The following is a 21,732-nucleotide window of genomic DNA, read 5'->3' as shown; positions in this document are numbered from 1 at the left end:
GTGATGCACTTCTGAGAAGATGCAGAACAATGTGTAGTTCATCTATCAGCTTCTGTCTAGTGGTGAGGCTGCCTCCCCCTTTACTGAGTCAATCTGAAATTTCAGCAAAAGGGGGTTATCTTATATTGAACTTTTGTGCTTTATATTCAGAGTAATATGTGGCTCAACTCTACATTACATCAGTGCTGAGAGCAGACGCAGTTTAGTATCCCTGTTGGCCGAGAATTTCTGGCTTCTCATCTCCCCCTCCCCACTGAATCAACTGAGTCAGCTTTCAAGTGGCTGCAGTGAAAATACATCACAACATTTCCTGCATTCCACTGCTACAGCTATCCTGTTTCTTGCTTCAAGTACAACAGACATCCAGGAATCAAGGGAAATTTGCCTTTCCTTTTCTTCACCCCTCCCCTTTCTCTGACAAGAAGCAGAGACTGCGGAACATTAACAAACGCACTTGGACAACACAATCAAATTAGGAACTAATTTCAGTATGGTTTCCACCTTTCTTTGTTTGCAAAGTATCTCTGGATGGGAAGAAATATTTGCAGGCCAAAGATGCCCAGAGAACTCAAATGTTGAAAGTGGATCCAGACTTCCATCATGCTTAGAGTAGACCCATTCACATCAATGGATCTTGGTATTATGACCGCCTTAATTCCTATTGATGTCAACGAATGTTCTCTAAGGATGACCATGCTTGGAGCCAGCCACAGTGTGTTAATGATCCCGTTGTTTTTTATTCTTACTTTTTAAATGAAAACTTCAAGGTGCAAGTTCGCTTACCACTTTGGTTCTGTGACGGTGAGCAGTTTAATTTATTGTTTCTAGGTTGCCATTTAGAGTAAAGCCCTCACAAGGAGACAGACGTGAAAAGGATAAGGCACTCGTCCAATGAGGTACAGTAAAAGTCACAATGGTAGTTAAAACACGCATATGTGTTCCATTAGCTATCAAGAGCAATTAAAAACCTGTTGGAAGATGATTAAACTTTGGAATTCGCTCCCTCAAGAGGCAGTGATGGCCGCTAACTTGGATGGCTTTAAAAAAAAGATCAGCAATGGCTTCTAACCCTGTTGGCTGTGTCCTGACTCTGCTGTCACAAGTAGTATACCTCCAAATGCCAGTTGCTGGAAGCACCAGTAGGGGAAAGTGCTGCTGCATTCAGATTCTGCTTGTGGGCTTCCCACATGCATCTGGTTGGCCACTGTGAGAACAGGATGCTAGACTACTGTTTCAAAAGAAATAATGCCACAGAAAGATAAGGCCATGCTAAAATCTCCCCAAGTGAAATCAGTGGATTTCAGTGAAACTTAGGGTTGCATTCCACCAACTTACTCAGAGTAGACCCACTGAAATTAATGAACCTAAATTAGTCACGACCATTAGCTTCAATGCATCTACCCCAAGTAAAATTTAGTGGAATGCAACCCTTAGATGTAAACTTTTTGACTGGGTCGTTTCCAACACCTTTACAGCACCCTGACTAAAATTGCCACATTGGACCCACTGACGTCCAGTAGGCTATCCCCGTAATCTATCCAGTAAATCTAGCTATAAAGAGCCCAGGAGGAAAGTGTCTGCATAAAGAAAACAAAAGCATGGCATATGAAAGTCATTAGCTTCTCAGAAGAAATGGACAAAGGCCTGGCAGCTGTGTGGGAGGAGAGGTGTAACTGTGGATTTCTAAGATGGATGAGGAAGAAAGTGAGCAGAGAAAGGGAAGGGAGGGCAAGAGGTCCAGCTGCAAGGGTTGAGAATGTGGGTCTAGTTACTCAAGTATCCAGAAAGGGTGTGCACATTTAACAAGTCAGAGAGTGCAGTGACTGCCAGCATCCAGGTTGCCAGTGACTGCAGCATCCAGGTTTGTCAGGCAACCCGCAGGAGAAAAACAAAACACAAGGGTCATGGTAGGGGAGACCTAGAGCTGGTTAGATAGGCAAACTGAAATGCAACAGTTTAGGATTGCACAGGGATGTGAATTTAAACCCTCTGTGTAAATTTATCTTGAAGAAACTCATTTTGGAAATAGTGAAACCATTGATCCCATAGATGTAGGACTGGGGGAGAAATCTGGTTCATTTGGGGTTTAAAGGTGAGCATATGCCATATGCCCTTCCTGGAACAAGATGTGAACTGAAACATAGCCGTCCTTCAAAATTCATTGATTCCTGAATTTTGCAGTGCAGTTATCATGCCAAGTATGTGTACATAACTGTAGTCCCTAGGCTAAAATGAGCATTAGAAATGCATGTATTGATAATGTACAAAAATGTGTTATAATAGTGAAATTTGCTTGCCAAAATGTGCATATGAAAAAATGCATACATAAATGTGTTTTTAAGGAGAAATTTGCACTGAAATGCAGGTGAATTATCATAGGGACTTAAATCACAAACCGATGTGAAGAAACAATATTAAATTTGAGGAAATGAGAAGCTGAGAGAAACCAAAATGGACAGATTCCCCAATGGGCATTGTTCTCTTAAACTCTGCATTTCTTAATATAGCCACTATAGTAGTAAACATACAAAACAATTGCTTAGTGATGGATGGATAAAGAGTTGAGATATTTGGAAGACATTAAGTAAAGTGATGACATCACATACATGCAAGTATTAATTATCTATTTGAGAATACTTTTTAGTCCATCCCTCCTTGACAACAAGCCTATGGTGCGGTACAATCAGTGCTTTTCTTTCCTAAAAAAATGTTTAGGGGTACTCTCATTATCCTACTCATGTTGAAATACTGCCCCTCAATAAGGCCAAACTTAGATTCACAAAATGTTTAGGGGTATGTGTATCCCTGCATCCCCCAGAAAAAAGCACTGGGTACAATAAAACAACAATAAAACAAAACCCGTAATAGAATCATGGAATTGTAGACCTGGAAGGGACCCCAGGGGTCAACTAGTCCAACCCCCCGCTATGTGGGAATCTCAACATTTGAGTCCCTTCTGAGCTTCTTGCTAGTGACATGAACAGTCAGGAAAGGGTGGGGGGAGAGGGGAGTGATGATATAGGCTGCCTTTCCTGCACAGATATGGTGCTGAAGACATAAGGTGTCCATATGTGTACATGATAGGGACTGGCTGGGGAAGGGGCTCAGTAGGAGAAGCGTATAGACCAAATGGAATGGGAAACAGGGAGAACTGCATTGCTACATTAATTTTTAGCTCTTTTATGAATGGAAATGGATTCGCCAGAGTTCATCCTAGGTGTGTCCATAGCCATTGTAGTGTGCTTACATTGCTTTCCTTCCCCGCACCTGATAACCCGAAGTCATGCCAAAAGCCTTGCCTTTTCCACCTTGTGAAAGCTGCCTGGGGAAAGCCTGGGTAAGAGCACCTGCTGCCATGACACCTGGCCAGCTTCAGCTGCTGCTTATCAGCCGTGTGCTTTTTTTTTATGAGCACCAAAGTTCAATGTTAAATAGAAAGAACAAACTTCACATTTCCACCCTGAGAAGCGTTTCCGGCTTTTCCAACTCTTTCTGACAGAAGGGTGCTAAAACTTGGCTGGACAGCACCAGCTCAATTTTCCGTGCTGAGTTTTAAGAAACACCGATAAAAGTGAAAAGCGAGCTCCGCGATGCAAATACCAACAGGCTGCTGAGCTCGTTATTTGCATAAGGACAAAGCCTCATAGTCTCTTTTCTCCTTGGGAGAAAGAAAAAAATAGGCACAATTTAAAAACAGATGGCTTATGAAACAATTCACAGAAATTGGGTAAAGTCACTTAAGAATCCTTCATCTGTCACGAGAAACACTATTATGTACTGCTTGCAAAATTCATTGAACACTGGACAAAAGCTGGAAAACAAGCAACAGCTTGGAGAGGCTGGGCTATTTGGAGAGGACGAATAAATGGGGCGTGGATCTTTTCATTACTGTATGAGGCAGCCACGGCTGATGCCATGTGGTGGCTGGTGCTCAGTGCCCTGCGTGCATTCAAGGGGGGGGGGTCTTCAGCTTTCCACTGATCACCACTACCACCACTGCTGGCCAATTTATGATTCCTAGACAAGGCCTCAACAAACACCTTCAAAGGAAGAAGAGTAAATAATAAATGAAAATCCAGCTATCTTTGTTTTTATTTATTTTTTCAATTTATATCCAGAATAAAAATCTGTTGTTGTTTTAATTGCACGTGATATTTTATCAAAGGACTGACAAACACTTATGTTGAAAACCTGCCAGGTTAACCACCAGAATCATGTTTGCTAGGGAATCACTTGAGAAGGTAGAACTGGAGTTTCAGCACATGAAATTTCATTCCACCAGTAGGTGCTTCCCACTGAATCAGAAACCTCAAATGGTGCCTTCCTGGCCATTCAGTGAATGAAATTTCACTTATACTAGTCATACCAGGCACAGCCACCAAAGGCCAAATTAGGGACCAACTCAGTATTTCTGGCCCCAATCCCTTTGTATATAAACAGATACAATGATTTAAATACATACCTAAAAATGTAATCGATGGTCTGAACCAAATGTGTTTGCAGGGCTGGCTCAATACATTTTGCTGCCTGAGGAGAAGGCAAGATGGCGTCCTGCCCCAAAGCACATAAACCAATTGGACTGGTAGTTCATTCTTACTGCAACACTGGTGAAAATATAGTGTCTTTCACTGCATTTGAGGGCAGCAGACTAGTGTAGAGGGCACAGGGCACTCATGGTTCTGGCTACCCCACCTCTGAGTTTAATGTTAGCAGCAAAATGCAGAAATCCATGCCCTATGCAGCTTTCAGCTTTCTAGGCACCTTTCTCAAGAATGGTGAGCCTTTAGGCTAGCCTTGGTTAGCTTACAATCTTTGGAGACTCTGTGCTTCTCCCATCTCTGCCCTGAACTAGGCAGCCTAACCTAGTGCGTTGTATTTGACTTGACAGATCACAGTCGCCACAGGCCTGTTCTTGCTTCGTGTCGAAAAGGCGGGTCAGTTGTTCCCCTGCTCCAATTTAGCCATATAATTCACATATGTTCTCATAGTTCTGAGCCAGCTCCTCATCCTATATATAGTCTACAGTGTTCTCATTATTTTTGGTGTTTGCTTCATTGGAACAGCAACCTTTGAATTAGTCACTGATTTCCTTTCGAAAGGATGGAAACACCAACTCTTTGTAGCTAATAATAGGAATAACATTGTTAAAGAGCAACATTAATATAGATCTATATATTTTTAATAGGCTCTTCATCTGTGTCAAACAACGTCTTCAGAAAAGGGCTCTGTTTTATTGTTTTGTGTGCTGTGTGAGTCATAGGGAAAGTGTTAATCTTTTCAAAATCTTCAAGATCGGAAATGAATCATGTATTTGTGCCAAATCTTCCAAGGCCAGATCTGAAAACCTAAACACATTATGGGTCTAATTCGATGTACACTTTCTTGGATGAAAAGAACTGAATAGTGTTTTTGCGTAAGCATACATAAATGTTGGTTGTAAATCCATTTAGTGAGCATCATGCAAAGGGGGAATCCAAAAGGAAAATAACAAGCAAATGTCTGCCTTATTTATACCAAGCAGCTACTGTAGTGGGGGGAAATGTGTACTGTGTCTGCACAGTACAAAACCTAGGAGATTTACTAGTCCAAATTATGTAATTGTGGTCCAAATATTTGCTAGAGACAGTAAAAGAATGTAGGTTATATAATGGCATCTTCATACAAAACCTCCTTGGTGGTTTTGAACTAGGAGGGCATCCCGAGGAGATGGGAGGGGGGCAGGAAGTGAGGGGAGGGAGCATGTGTGCAAGAGAGATTATTGCAGAGTTTAAACCCAAATTTCACAAAGTGAGATGCCCAATTACTTTTCAGCGTTTTCGAAGGGAAAGCTGTCAAACAGCCGAGTTGGCCTGTGTCTGGAGATCTACTATTAATCACAACTCAAAAGCCCAGCAGGATTTCCTTCTCCTTTTTAAAAAACAAAAAAACTGCCTAGGTTAGTGCTACTTTGCTCATGCTGAATGAACATAGCGGAGTTATACAAGCACAGCTAGAAGGCAGGAGGGCACAACCTTTCCCTCCCCACTTCTTTCCCGAGAGAGGCCATTATTAATGACGCCGTCCAATCTTTACCCATTCTGACATCATTTTCTGTGGGTTACTGTCTGCTTATCACCCCTCTTCTAATATTTTTGGACCAATTTGCTCCACTCCTCTGAAGCGAGTCTGACAAAAATGCATTGCAAAAGGCACAATTTACTAAATGCCACAGTGGTAAAACTTGCTACTTGCTAAATGAAATCAATAGCATTGTTCAAACATTGGCCCAGTTCACTTGTAACAATATGCTAAACCATGGCTTGACGTGAATGTTTGACTGTTTGGGCTCCTCTTTGGTCTAGCTGCCACTGGTAGCTAGTCTGAGTGGTTTCTCTTAGCGTGTCATCTGAATTCAGGCTTGAGGTTTGTCTCCTCCAGACAAACCATGAGTACCATGGAACAAACCTTGGTTACAGTTCATGGTTTGTCTGGAGCAATACAAACCATGAGCCTGGGTTGAGACAACATGCTGAACCATAACTTGGCTTAGTGTTACGTACGAACTAGGCCATCGTGACCTTGGTCTGATGAACCATGGGTTGCAGTCTGTGGTTTCAGAAACCTCTGAAGAATTTAATTCAGGCACAGAGGGAAGGCAGGAGAAAAGGGAAAGAAGCAGAATATAGGTGCAATGCGCCTTATTAGTCCAATAAAGCATGCTTTATCAGACTGAAATCATTACATCTGATCCCATGCGTCATTCTTGTATTAATTTGCCCACTGCCCATATCTCTAGTCATCAGAAATATCAACAAAACACACCAACTGGATCGATTGAAGAATCTCTGCCTGTAGCAGCCACAATTCTGTGTAGTTCTTCTGGTCCTGGTTGAGGTCAGCAAATGCAGCATTTTTCAGCATGCCTGCTACTGCATTCACTAAACCCTTTATGTCTTTTGTTGGAGGATAGTGAACTTTGCTTAGGTGCTCTCTTTCCCCCCTGCCAGGCATCTGCTCTAAAGGTGCTCAAGGTTTTGCCCAGTGTGAAGCTGGTTATGGATGCTAGAGAACTCTCCATTTCCAGCACTGCTTCCAAGTGTGACTAAAAGCTGTTTTTATTAAATTCCTTTCTAGGTAAGCAGAGGTGAAACCCTTGGGAGAAATTCATCAGAAACCTGAATGAGTCCAGATTTAGGTCACAGGTATTCCTGTCCCCAGCAGTTGAAGTCCTCTCTTGTGATGATAGCGATGAGCCACTGCAAGCTATTCAGTATGTAATGATGTGCAGAGGCCTTGTATAAGCTCCTTTCAGCAGGAGAGCATATGCCTTGCATGCAGAAGATCCTACATTTAATCCCTGGTATCTCAGGGTAGAGTTTCTGCCTGAAACCCCGGAGAACCAGGCACTGCCACACCATATAGACCAGTGTTTCCCAAACTTGGGTCTCCAGGTGTTTTTGGACTACAGTTACCATCATCCCTGACCACTGGTCTTGCTAACTAGGGATGGTGGGAGCTGTAATCCAAAAACAGCTGGAGACCCAAGTTTGGGAAACACTGGTGTTGACAATATTGAGTGACATGGACCAAGGGTCTGACTCAGCTTCCTATGTTCCTATGATAGTTCTGAAGGTGTGTTGAATTTTGGATTCTTTGGTACTCTACCCATGAACCACCGTGACTCTGGGGATCGTTCCACCAGCGCAGGTATCTTTGCTTGACAGACAGAACCATCTCAGCTCTACTCCCCTTGCTTGCTGTTTCGGGGGCTTTCCTGACCCTTCCAAGCAGATCTGAGGAGAACGCAGGGGGAGTGGGGGAAAATCCCATTCCACTAGGTGGACTCATTCTACTAGCTTCTACGGGCACAACAGCTGAGTTGAATTTGGTCCCCAGTTCCTGGCATAAGCAGAGGGTCATCTAAAATAGTTATATAGAGGCCTCAGATGCATTTTCTCCCTATAAGCCATTCGGAGACCATGTGAACCAAAGTTCCCAGGAACCAATTCATTTATCTCCACAGTGCGTATATTCTAGCGCTACAGCTACTTTAGTGAATACCTTTCCAAGAAAGGAAGATTTAAGAATGTCCGTCATGGGTTAGAGTCTTCAAGGAGATTCTGCAAAGCTCTCTGCTTATTTTCAATAGGGAATTGTTAGTATAACCTGTCACCTTCCCTAGCCGGAAAATTTAAACTTTGTTGCCTATATTGTCTATATGTTAAATAATGGACGTGTTTAGCGGCTTGTACTAACTGGGGCTGTACTGCATGTTCAGCCAAACTTTCTTATTATTATTATTATCACAAAAAGGGGCTGGGAGGGGAAAGGAAGGGGGGGGGTGTAACATGTTTCTCAAGAGTTCCCAAATGCCTCTTTCTTTTGAGCTTGTTTGGAACACCTTAACAGCCCTGACCACTTTGTTTTTGCAACTAGAGCCCATTTCAGGCATTCTGGATGGATTGCACAAATTCATTGATTGAGTTTTGGGCTGGGGGCTAGCTCTGTTCTGCACTCTATACCTTTCCCTTTGCAATTCTTCAACACTCCTCTATGCATACGCATCGATGCCCATAGGCACTTCTACCCCCAAATAGGAGCCTATGCTGGTGCAAGATTTCTCTCTCTTCCTTTTGACATTCTTCTTCTTCTTTAGTTGAAAGAACACATTCACAAAGTAGCTTCTCATGTGTCCAGTCACACACTTTGTTGACTGTAATTTTTTAAAAAATAAAAAACCTCTTGTATTCTTTGAATTTGGGTTAAGAAAGGAGTGCTCCTCTTGTGGTACCACTCCAGCATGAGGTCATTCATCTCTTAAATTCTAGTTCAGAAGATGTATTTTGAAATGTAATTTACAATGCAGTCCTGCATATGTCTACTCAGAAGTAAGTTCTGTTGAATTCACTACAGTGGTACCTCGCAAGACGAACGCCTCGCAAGACGGAAAACCCGCTAGACGAAAGGGTTTTCCGTTTTGGAGGCGCTTCGCAAGACGAATTTCCCTATGGGCTTGCTTCGCAAGACGACAGCCCATAGGGAAATATCCGGGACAGCGGGGAAGCACAGCGCGTCTTCCCCACTGTCCTCGGACCTCCTCCGAAGCCGGGCGGTGGGGCGGGAACGCCTCCTCCCGCCGCCGCCGGGCTTCGGAACGATGCTCCGAAGCCGGGCGGCGGGGCGGGAACAGCTTCTGAAGGCGGACGGGGGGCGAAAGTCTTTGTTCCCCCCTGCCTGCCTTCCCGGGAGAGCGGAGAAACACAGCGTGTTTCTCCGCTGTCCCGGAGGGCTTTTGAAGGCAGGCGGGGGGAGCAAAGACTTTCGCCCCCCGCCCGCCTTCAGAAGAGGTCCAGGACCTCTTCTGAAGGCTGGCGGGGGGGGGCAAAAGTCTTTGTCCCCCCTGCCTGCCTTCCCAGGGGCTTTTAAATCGCCCCGGACAGCGGAGAAGTCCTCCACTGTCCCGGGGCGATTTTAAAATGCCGCCCGCCAGCATTTTAAGATCGCCCGGACAGCGGAGAAGTCCTCCGCTGTCCCGGGTTTTTTTAAAATGCTGGGGGTGGGAAGAAAAGCCCTTGTCCCCCCCCAGCCTTCAGAAGAGGTCCGGGGACAGACTGTCCCCGGACCTGGTCTGAAGGCGGTTTCCCTAGGAACGCATTAATTGATTTTCAATGCATTCCTATGGGAAACCGTGCATCGCAAGACGAAAAACTCGCAAGACAAAGAGACTTGCGGAACGAATTAATTTCGTCTTGCGAGGCACCACTGTATTTGCTCCCAGATTGTGTCAAGGACTGCAGCCTTAGTTCTTTAACCATTTATTTATTTATTATTAATTTGTATCCTGCCCTTGGAGCCAAAGTTTCCAAAGGCAGGGCATAAAAATAGTAAAATATCCGCAACACAAATATCACGAAACCAACAAAATATATAAAACAGAAAATAAAAATAAAAAACCAGAATTCAGAAAGAATCTAGCAGCAAATTAGATCATCAGTGATTTCCACAGGCTAAAGAAACAATTAGCCTGTTCCTTTAGGGGAGTGCAATTCTACTCAAAACCATCTCTTCAACTCTTGGTATTAAAAAAATACCACCTACCTACCAAAGTCCAGTGTTTTACTTGAAGCGATATACTCCCTGGACACCTTTAATTGCCACTATTTAATTGCCACTAAGCTCATTATGCCAGCGATGTGGACACATCAAAGACCAATCTAATGGCACTTGCTGTTTTATTTGAGATCCTTTTCCTTAATCATTCCTAGCATTCCATTTGTCTTTTTCACTGCAGCAGGGTAGAAATGATTAGGGGCTGCTGCTGCAATCCTATGCACACTTGTGTGGAGGTGAATTCATCTGACAACAGTGAGCTGCATCTCTTTTTACTGTAAGTAGCTGTGGATTGAGCAGTCTCAATGTAGCAGCGAACAGGGAGGCAAGGGTCTGTTTGAGGGGCGGCCAGTAACAGCCCCAGTTTGCACTGCTCCTGTGGCCCATTGAGGAACATTGGTTATATATAACCCTGAACCTCCATTACGATCCTCTTTGGATGCCCTTGCCCAGGTGTCCCTGCCTTCTGAGGCTAGGCAGGTGATGACCAGGGAGAACATCTTTACTACAGTGCAGGGCAGGGGGACAAAGAAGTGCTACAAGTGTAGTCATAATTGCATTATACGATCAGGAAACCATATGAGCTGCCTTAGGCTTGGAATAAAGCTCTTGCAAGCAAAACACAGATGCCTTATGACAGTGGAAGAAGATCACTTTGTGTTTCATCTCTTACATACTATTCTGGATACACAAGAAGAGAATATTTCATTAATTGGCTTAAAGCCGTGAACCACGCAGTGATTACTGTGTTCCTCTGGCTGCCGAAGATCAAAGAGCTGACCATGGTTTGTAACAACAAATAGCTACATATTAATATAATATATAATCTTTTCCAGCTTCCTCCTCATTTCCCAGAGATGCACTTGATTCACCATCTTTGCTTGAACAGCTGTGGCTGTAATATGATTGAACTCTATTTTATCCTTTCTTAGTAGCTCCGCAGAGCTTGGAAAGAAATCAATCCAGCAATACAACGCCATAAGAAGTAATATTTATAGATCCGTTTAGGCACAGTCTACCAAGCCTATCTGTTGTGGGAAAAGAAAAGTCATTTCAGCTGAATTTGGTTTTCAGTTTCCAACAGGTTCCACTTATAAAGCCGTTTGACTCCCAGACACTGAGAAAAGCAACACTGGAGAAAATTAAACTTTCATGGTGTCTGGGTTCCTTTTTCAAAGACAATCCTAATTCCTGAAGCATGTGGGGGAGGGAGACAGTGCTCCTGAAGGTAGGAGTCTATCAATTGATGAAGATGATCATCCAAATGTCATAGACCAAATGGAGCAAACAGCACGCAGACCTAGTGGTGGGAGGAAAAAATCCTTAAATAAGAGACACGGGGGAATGATTAATGGACTTCAGTGTCTGTACACTAATGCGCAAAGTATGGGAAATAAACAAGATGAGCTTGAGCTCTTGGTACAGCAAACTAAATATGACATAATAGGCATAACTGAAACCTGGTGGGATAAGTCCCACGATTGGAATGTAATAATGGAGGGATACAATCTATTTCAGAGAAACAGACCAGACAAGAAAGGAGGAGGAGTGGCATTATATGTCAGGGATGTGTATACCTGTGAAGAGATTCAAGATTTAGAACCTCAAAGCCAAAGTGAGAGCATTTGGGTCAAAATTAAGGGAGAGAAGAATAACAGTGACCTCATTGTGGGAGTTTACTATAGATCCCCAAGCCAAACAAAGGACATAGATGATGCCTTCCTGGAACAGATGGCCAAGCATGCAAAAGGAAGGGAGATAGTGGTAATGGGGGACTTCAATTACCCGGATATTTGTTGGATGTCAAACTCAGCCAAGAGCATAAGGTCAAACAGATTCCTCACTGGCCTTGCAGACAACTTCATTGTCCAGAAAGTGGGAGAAGCAACAAGAGGAACAGCCATTTTAGATCTGCTCCTAACCAATGTTGATGACCTGGTTAGTGGGGTAGAAGTGGAAGGATCATTAGGCGCAAGTGATCATGCTCTTCTGAAGTTTACTATACAGCGGAAAGGAGCGGCCAAGCATACTAGGACTCAATTTCTTGACTTTAAGAAAGCCGACTTCATAAAACTTAGGGAAGTGCTGGGTGAGATCCCATGGACAGTAATACTAAAAGGAAAGGGGGTTCACGATGGCTGGGAGTTTGTTAAGAGGGAGATAGTAAAAGCACAACTTCAGGCAATACCAATGAGACGGAAACATGGAAGGTGCCTAAAGAAGCCAGGGTGGCTATCTAAAGAACTTTTAACTGAGTTAAGATTTAAAAAGGATGTGTACAAAAAATGGAAAAGGGGGGAAACCACCAAAGAGGAATTCAAACAAATAGCCAGCACGTGTAGACACAAAGTCAGAAAAGCTAAAGCACAGAATGAACTCAGGCTTGCTAGAGAGGTTAAAAGCAACAAAAAAGGCTTTTATGGGTATGTTCATAGCAAAAGGAAGAACAAAGAAACAGTGGGATCACTCAGAGGAGAAGATGGTGAAATGCAAACAGGGGACACAGAAAGGGCTGAACTCCTCAATGCCTTCTTTGCCTCAGTCTTCTCCGATAAAGAAAACAATGCACGACCTGAAGAATTTGGAGCAAATGATTCAGCAAAGGAAACACAGCCCAGAATAACTAAGGAGATAGTACAAGAATACTTGGCTAGTCTAGATGTATTCAAGTCTCCAGGGCCAGATGAACTGCATCCAAGAGTATTAAAAGAACTGGCAGATGTGATCTCAGAACCACTGGCAGTCATCTTTGAGAATTCCTGGAGAACAGGCGAAGTCCCGGCAGACTGGAGGAGGGCAAATGTTGTCCCTATTTTCAAAAAGGGGGAAAGAGAGGACCCAAATAATTACCGCCCAGTCAGTCTGACATCAATACCAGGGAAGATTCTGGAGCAGATCATTAAGCAAACAGTCTGTGAGCACCTAGAAAGGAATGCTGTGATCACCAATAGTCAGCATGGATTTCTGAAAAATAAGTCATGTCAGACTAACCTGATCTCGTTTTTTGACAGAATTACAAGCCTGGTAGATGAAGGGAACACAGTGGATGTAGCCTACCTTGATTTCAGCAAGGCATTTGACAAGGTGCTCCATGATATTCTTGTAAAGAAGCTGGTAAAATGCGGTCTTGACTATGCTACCACTCAGTGGATTTGTAACCGGCTGACTGACCAAACCCAAAGGGTGCTCATCAATGGTTCCTCTTCATCCTGGAGAAGAGTGACTAGTGGGGTGCCACAGGGTTCTGTCTTGGGCCCGGTCTTATTCAACATCTTTATCAACGACTTGGATGATGGACTCAAGGGCATCCTGATCAAATTTGCAGATGACACCAAACTGGGAGGGGTGGCTAACACCCCAGAGGACAGGATCACACTTCAAAACGACCTTGACAGATTAGAGAACTGGGCCAAAACAAACAAGATGAATTTTAACAGGGAGAAATGTAAAGTATTGCACTTGGGCAAAAAAAATGAGAGGCACAAATACAAGATGGGTGACACCTGGATTGAGAGCAGTACATGTGAAAAGGATCTAGGAGTCTTGGTTGACCACAAACTTGACATGAGCCAACAGTGTGACGCGGCAGCTAAAAAAGCCAATGCAATTCTGGGCCTCATCAATAGGAGTATAGCATCTAGAGCAAGGGAAGTAATAGTGCCACTGTATTCTGCTCTGGTCAGACCTCACCTGGAGTACTGTGTCCAGTTCTGGGCACCACAATTCAAGAAGGACACTGACAAACTGGAACGTGTCCAGAGGAGGGCAACCAAAATGGTCAAAGGCCTGGAAACGATGCCTTATGAGGAACGGCTAAGGGAGCTGGGCATGTTTAGCCTGGAGAAGAGGAGGTTAAGGGGTGATATGATAGCCATGTTCAAATATATAAAAGGATGTCACATAGAGGAGGGAGAAAGGTTGTTTTCTGCTGCTCCAGAGAAGCGGACACGGAGCAATGGCTCCAAACTACAAGAAAGAAGATTCCACCTAAACATTAGGAAGAACTTCCTGACAGTAAGAGCTGTTCGACAGTGGAATTTGCTGCCAAGGAGTGTGGTGGCGTCTCCTTCTTTGGAGGTCTTTAAGCAGAGGCTTGACAACCATATGTCAGGAGTGCTCTGATGGTGTTTCCTGCTTGGCAGGGGGTTGGACTCGATGGCCCTTGTGGTCTCTTCCAACTCTATGATTCTATGATTCTATGTTCATGCACCTCTTATAGAAGCAATCCTGTACATGCAGTCCTCAGAGTAAGTCCCACTGAACTTAGTGTGGTTTATATCTGAGGAAGTCAATTTCCCTCACAGGGAGTCAGCCTTGGGGGCAGATCATGAGCTTAGGTAGCTCCGTGTCACAGGGAGTCCCTGGCTGCGTCTTTTCATATCTGCCAGTCTGACTGGCCAAAGGGGGTGTGGCTTAACCCATTTAAACAAGCCATGGCCAGGCTTGCACCCTCTTTTACCTCGCTCCCACTTGCGCAGTTCTCCCTCCCTCCTGTTAGGTCCTTATCCTTTGACCTTGCTATGGACTTCGGTTGGTCACCTTGGTTGTCCAGGGGGCCTGGTAGGATTTTTTTCCACTTGGCAAATTGGCACCAGCCACTTGGTTTTTTGCCTACCTCGTAGTAAATCATCACAACTTTGTAAGGTTTGGCGGTTAGGCATTGGGAGTATTTGGTTGGAGGTGAGAGGAGGTGGCGGCCATCACCTACCCCTCCTATTTCAAGGGTATTTCGTTAAAGGAATCTAGGGTGTGTGTCCAAAGCCTAGACAGGGGCCAAGGCCATAGCACGACCCCTATCGGTGACCCTGGGGGAATTCCTAGTTGAAGTGCATCAACAGGACTCCCCCTATCGGTGATTAACCCTTACTAGACTCCCGGCAGGCGGGCAGGAGTCAGATATAGTCATTGATTCCAATGCCTAAGCCAATACCACTCACATTCTGTAATCAATAAAGTTGTGGCCTTTTTCAGTCCATTAACCTAAATTCTGGTGTCAAGTGTCTTTATTCTACAATGGGGGAGGGTTCAAGACCTTGCCACGCAATGCATGATTGCGCTGTAAGACCCACGCTGCCTTCTCGGGGTAGCTCTGTACCCCAAAGATAGCATGGCTATTTGTGCTAAAGGAATCAAGGCCAAGAAGAATTCCAGGATGCCCGCGTATGATGGGAATGTGCTTTTCCTAAGAGGAAAACAACATGTTTCATTGTTCTTAAAAAGTGTGGTGAACAGTACCCAGGTAATAATTTCTGGAGAAAACGGATAGAGCAAAGTTTTTCTCCTGCTTTTACAACACTAGAACTCATGGAAAACCGATGAAGCTGAAGACTCAGGACAGAGAAAAGAAAGCACTTCTTCACACTGCACATAGTTAAACTGTGGAACTCACTCCCACAGGAGCCATGAACTTGGAAGGCTTTCAAAGAGGATTAAACAGCTTTATGGAGGATAAGGCTATCAATGGTTAATCGCCATGATGGCTATTCTCTGCCTCGATGATCAGATGCAGGAATGCTTCTGAATAACCATTGCTGGAAACCGCAGGAGGGAAGAGAGCTCTTGTATTCAAATCCTGCTTGCAGGTTTCCTGTGGGCATCTGGTTGGGCCCTGCGAACACAAGATGCTGGGACTAGATGGGCCCGTGGCCTGATCCAGCAGGCTCTCCTTATGCAGCCATCTTAGTCTGTTGCAGCAAAAACAACAACAGAGTCTTGTAGTGTGTTAAAGCTGGACAAAATATGGCACAAACATTTTTGGACTACATGAGATGCATGCTCACCTCACCTCACCTCACCTCACCTCACCAGGTGTTCACTTCATCAGGTATGTGAAAGTGTTATCCTGAAATGCAGGCATTTGGTTGGGAAGGGAATTATAAACAGCGAGGTCAGTGGAAAATGACCTGCAGAAACAACGAAGGCAAGGGTAATTAATATTTATTATAATACTAATATATAATTTTATATAATTATAATTAATTTTAATATCAATATATAATTATATTGTTATAATTAATGCTTTATATTTTATTATATTAAAATCAAATGTCTAATTAATATTTTATATTTTAATTAATTATATTAATATAATATAGTTAATTATATTAATAGTGGTCATTGACAGAAAACAGTTGCTGATAGTACAGGCATCCTGGCATTGGTAAGTTACCTTTAAATACCAAATTTCTTTAATCTTCTGTACTATCTTCCCTTTGCTTCCTTACTAAATCTTAATAAAGATACCTAATACTGTTTTCTTACATTTGTATGAACACAACCTTAGTGTCTAGGCATGCACTTCGGCATCAGATTACCAAAGTTCACATTCCCATAGTTCTCTGCACATGACGTTGTTCATTAGCCTATCAATAATCAATGTCCCGTCTTTTGTTCTTGGATGCTTCTTGGAACACCCATGTGACTTTAGACTGTAACTGCAAGAAGCTTTTTCATATTCAGGAATGTCCATTCTCACTCCTTTACAGCCTACTTGACCTTTGTAGGGTGTGGAGAATGTTACTGAGATTGTACTTGCACTATGAAACAGTTCACAGAGTCGGCCCTTTGATTGGTAGGTGTAGGAGATAAAAGAGGGGGGGGGGAGTCATATTTACTAGGGCATAAGCGACCAGAATGTGCCATATAAAAGCAGTAACGCAAAACTGAAAGTAGATTAGTTTGTGATTGTAGATTGTGGTTTCTCAGCAACGTACCACTTTGCGGTGAAGAAGACAGTAAAAAGACCGAGCATTTTGCATTTCCTTTTTCATGCCTGAAAACTCTCTCTCCCTGCAAAGAGAAGCAAAATCAGAATACCATGCCCGTTAAGCAGCCGGACTCTTCAATGGTCTGCAAAGGCCGATAAAAACACTGACTCACTCACTTACACTGTAATCTCACAGTCATGCCACTACAATGCTATTTTCCTGAAGATGTATATGAATCGCCTTTCGAGCGACCTTTTCACCCCTGCAATGCATAGCTAACTCGCTGGGGTCGTTTGTCTTGCTGGCACCTTTCTCCAAGGCACAAGCTCTCTGACTATAGCACACTGTTGTCTGGAATTAAAAGGGCTGACGGGGTTGATGGTGGGAAGTGGTTTGTGGATGGTCTTGCATTGTTGTGGGAACAGTTTGGGGCTCAGGTTCAGTTTTCACTCAGAACTAGAGATCTTCAGCTGAGGTCCTGCTGTTGGCATCTCCACTATTGGGAGTCAGGCAGGGGGCTAGTAGTGATGGGGCAAACTGCCCTGGTCAGGCTTAGGAAGCTATGACTGTTAAAGTGGTAAAATCCCACTTTTAATATATAGCACAGATAGGTCCATAGATGGTTGGAAGCCATGTGCTTCTGAATACCAGTTGCTGGGGGATCTTGTACTCTAGCTTCTCACAGGCATCTGAGTGGCCACTGTGAGAATAGAATTCTGTACTAGTTGGAAATAATGTTTTTGTCAGATGCAGCAGGCTTTTTCTGTTCCTATGTTGTTATAGGACCAGTGCAGATAACAGCACAAAAACACTAGGGCTGGCTTGTGAAATTAGATTAGTTCACATTTTATTGCACCCCCATCTTAATTTCAACATTCTGAACCGATAAACGAAAAGAAATGCTGCTATCGTTTTGTGATATAGTTCTCCAAACAAAGATGCATACCGAAAAGAAAAGAAAAGAAAAGAAAAGAAAAGAAAAGAAAAGAAAAGAAAAGAAAAGAAAAGAAAAGAAAAGAAAAGAAAGAGTATATTGGGGGAAAGTATATTATGATGTATATTAGTGAAAACAGAATACAAAAATGCATGATATTAAGTAAAATAGCATGTAAAATGCAAATATTAGGGGAAATTGCATACAAAAATGGTGAAAAGGAGAAATGGTCATAAACATGCTTGTGTGTTTTCTTCTCTTGCAAACTGTTGCAAAAAATGGGGTAAACTGAATTTAAGATTGGAAAATTGAGGAACTTGGGAGAAACCAACATTGACAGATTCATTCATCTCTAATAATCCACTATGCAGGAAATCTCCCCTTGCCTTCTTCCAGGGACTATTTTGAGTCTGCCACATACCAGACTTCCTTCTACAACTTGACATTTGGGTCATATTTTCAGTGATTTTACTTCAGTATATTTACTTTAGAACTGCATATTTCATTCCCAACAAGACTGAAGGCTCACGGTGCTTTTTCAAAAGCCTAATCTGTCAGCTTTGCTAGGCACATTCTCTCTCTCTCCAGCTATTAACACAGAAATCTCCAGACAGTCTTGTTCTCCTTTGCACAGGATGGAATAAATCTGAACCTTCCACTTGACTGCTGTTTGTCACCCTGGGACCTCACTGGCTCAAACCTGTCAGGGAGTTTAACATGATGTATATGACCCATTTAAATCGGGATACATTTATCACCTGTTTGGATCAAAGCAGGGCTGCTTCAAAGGCATCCGCTCAATTGTGATGATGTAAGGAGCTGACTTTATCTATTGTTTAATGAGTATATCTTTTCTTTTATATCTGGCATTCAACATGACAAAACTCCTGCAAGGATTTTTCCATTGCTGGAGGTTATATAATATACAAGTTCTTCCTCAAGACGTCTTTACTCATGGGCAACTCCCAGTATGCAATGTGCTCCTCTCTTTTTATACCAGACTAAGACGATTGGTTTCAGAGAACAAGGGAATGCATGCAGAGTAAAGCAAACACCTAGTAAACTGGAACTGTTTCTCTTCATTCAAATATTATGTTGGTCATTGTGCGTGGACAATTTGGAGAGGAAACTCAGATATTGGGAAATCATAGGGCCACAACTTTTCTGGCTGAATTCAGGGTGGGGAGATTTTGCAGCCTGTGGTTACATCCACACTATCCATTCATAGCATTCTTATACCAATTTAACTGTCATGGCCTCCCCCAAAGAATCCTGGGAACTGTAATTTGTTAAGGATGCTGGGAATTGCAGCTCTGCGAGGGGTCTCTTAACAACTCTCAGCACCCTTAAACAAATTACGGTTTCCATTATTCTTTAGGGGAAGCCAAGTCAATGTAATGAAAATTGACAGCCCCACTGCAGTTCTTGTGGTTCTAAAAACTTCCAGAATTTGTTATAAAATATGTTAACACGGAAAAGGCTAAGAAACCTTAGTTGGGGGGGGGAGTATTTGTATGGTACCGAAAATACCAGAGTTCAGGGTAGGTGAGCCCCACTGGGGAGAATATTCCAAAGCCAGGAACCTCTCTTCCTAGTAGCCACCACTGCACCACTGGAGAGGGACTCTGAACATGATCTTAAGGTCTGAGTAGGGCAACTGGCCCCAAGGCATTTACAATTAACTTCAGCCGATTAATATTATTATGCGGTGTACAGTAGCCCCCCTCTAATATCCAAAATATATGTGTATATTGGAATCCATCTCAGTCCCCTAACAGTGACCAGCATTAGCCTTCTGGACTACAAGGGAAGGATGGCGGGTCCATAGTCAGAAAGTAGGAGAGGAAGCAGATTTGGCTTATATAGTCCTGCGGAGACTGAACCTCCTTCATTGGCTAATTCAAAAGAGGTGGCAAAGCCCCGCCACCAATTGTATTGTGAGGTTGGGAAAGGGAGCCAGCCTGGCAAAGGAGAAACAACTCAGCCTGCTATTAGTGATTATAACTGGCATTTTCTGCACCCTTCATCATCTGGATGCTGGTAATGTTTTTAAAGAGAAGTGTGGCTCCTCTGTATGTACTCTGGCTCTTCTCTGAACTCAACCACAGTTATCCTTAAGTACAGTGGTACCTCGGGTTAAGTACTTAATTCGTTCTGGAGGTCTGTTCTTAACCTGAAACTGTTCTTAACCTGAAGCACCACTTTAGCTAATGGGGCCTCCTGCTGCTGCCGCGCCACTGGAGCACGATTTCTGTTCTCACCCTGAAGCAAAGGTCTTAACCTGAAGAACTATTTCTTAACCTGAAGCACTATTTCTGGGTTAGCAGAGTCTGAAGCGTATGTAACCTGAGGGACCACTGTACAAGGATAGACAAGATTTCTCTTTCTACCCATGCCTGTTCCTCCTCATTACTGCTTTGCTCTATATCTTTCTTCTGCCTCCAAGGAGTTTGCTGCCCTTGGAGAATTAAAGTGTGCTCAAATCTTTCTCATTGAAATGAACAGAACTTCAAGAACTTGGGCAAGATCACTGCCTGTGTTTAAAATGCCAAGCGAAAGTCCTGCATGTTTCCCATTAATCCCCATAGAACTTAAGTGCATTTTACTTAGTTTGCATTGCACTCAGTGTTACGGAAGTGAAGTCCTGATCCTCAACACATTATGTAAGCATAGACTCCACTGAATTGGTAAAAATCACATTTGTGGAATCTGTTTCGTATTAGTAGAAAACAATCTTCAATTGATGCTTAGTTTTCTTTATCATATTTCATTTTTTTAGGGGGAGTCATTTTAGGTAACAAAGCAGAGCTATTTCTAATTATGTACTACTTTGTCATTGCTTTTATACACCTACCAACTGGTTCTCACTTCAGTATAGTTAACTGATAAGGTTGGAAAAAGGCATACACCCTTCTGTGTTTAAAATGTGAGTGCAAATATAGTTATAGGAAATGAGACGCTGTTAATGTTTATTGGTCAACGTTTATGTTGCCAGGGTGACTTTTTGGGGCAGGGAAGCGAGGAGGAGCAGTTTTAAAAACTGATGGGTGAGATGGGAATTCAGACATTCAATTTTTGTGAACGGTGGTAGGATTGTTATTCTTGATTTTCAAAATCTTCACTCTATCCAAAATGCAAACATTGTAAGGCAGTAACATTCATTGAATTGTTAAGTGGAAGTGTCCTTGCTTTGATAGCTTCTAAACTTTTTTTAAAAAAATCTCCTCTCAGTATAAAGTTGCCTGTTACCAACTCTAGTCTTTGCAACAGATACATTGGATACGTTTTATAATGTATATAATTGTGCAACCCTAAACAAGTTTACTCAAGTGGCAGACCAATCCAACTCTACCTTGCTAGAGTGGGCAGCTTGTTGTTTTCAGTCTGCAAATAATATGTAAGAATACATAATTGATGACTCCTCCCAATTTGCGTTGAGTTTGCTTTGCTTTGTGATGAGTGATGTGGAATAACATAATTAGTAAGGTGAAATTTCACCATTGTGAACAGTGAGGCAAATAATGTTTTTGTCAGAAACTAAGCTGCAGTGGCAGGGAAACAGTGCTGTGTGCAAGAAGATGGGATGGGATGGAAATCGATGCATTCTTACATCCCTGCTTATGGATACCTCCTGCAAAATCCTGGTGGGTTTTACATTTTTAAAATGTTTCTCCTTTTGGCACTCCATCCCACGTATTTTCCATCTTGGAGTTGGCCTTCCTTATTTTGATTCAGGAAGGAGACTGTAGGCCTGTTTATGGAAATTCAGTCTTAATGTGCTCTGTTCCCTTTTGGCTAGAGGCCCTTGTGCATTAGCTCCAGCTAGCTCTGTGCCTCAGAATTAGTGGCAACCCCACAGTTGTCTTAACCCTGACCATGAACCCCTGTGACATTGTTGTGTGTCTGCGTTTGCATTAAGAAACTTTAATCTTTCCGGTTTGATAGATCCACAGGAGCAACAAATGTGGCTTCTTGCTCATAAATTAAGCCCTAATTGATTGC

The sequence above is a fragment of the Podarcis bocagei genome, assembly GCF_964188305.1.
Source record: "Podarcis bocagei genome assembly, chromosome: 1".
Lineage (NCBI taxonomy): Eukaryota > Metazoa > Chordata > Lepidosauria > Squamata > Lacertidae > Podarcis > Podarcis bocagei.
The sequence above is the reverse complement of the archived record's forward strand: the minus strand, read 5'-3'. Positions refer to the sequence as shown.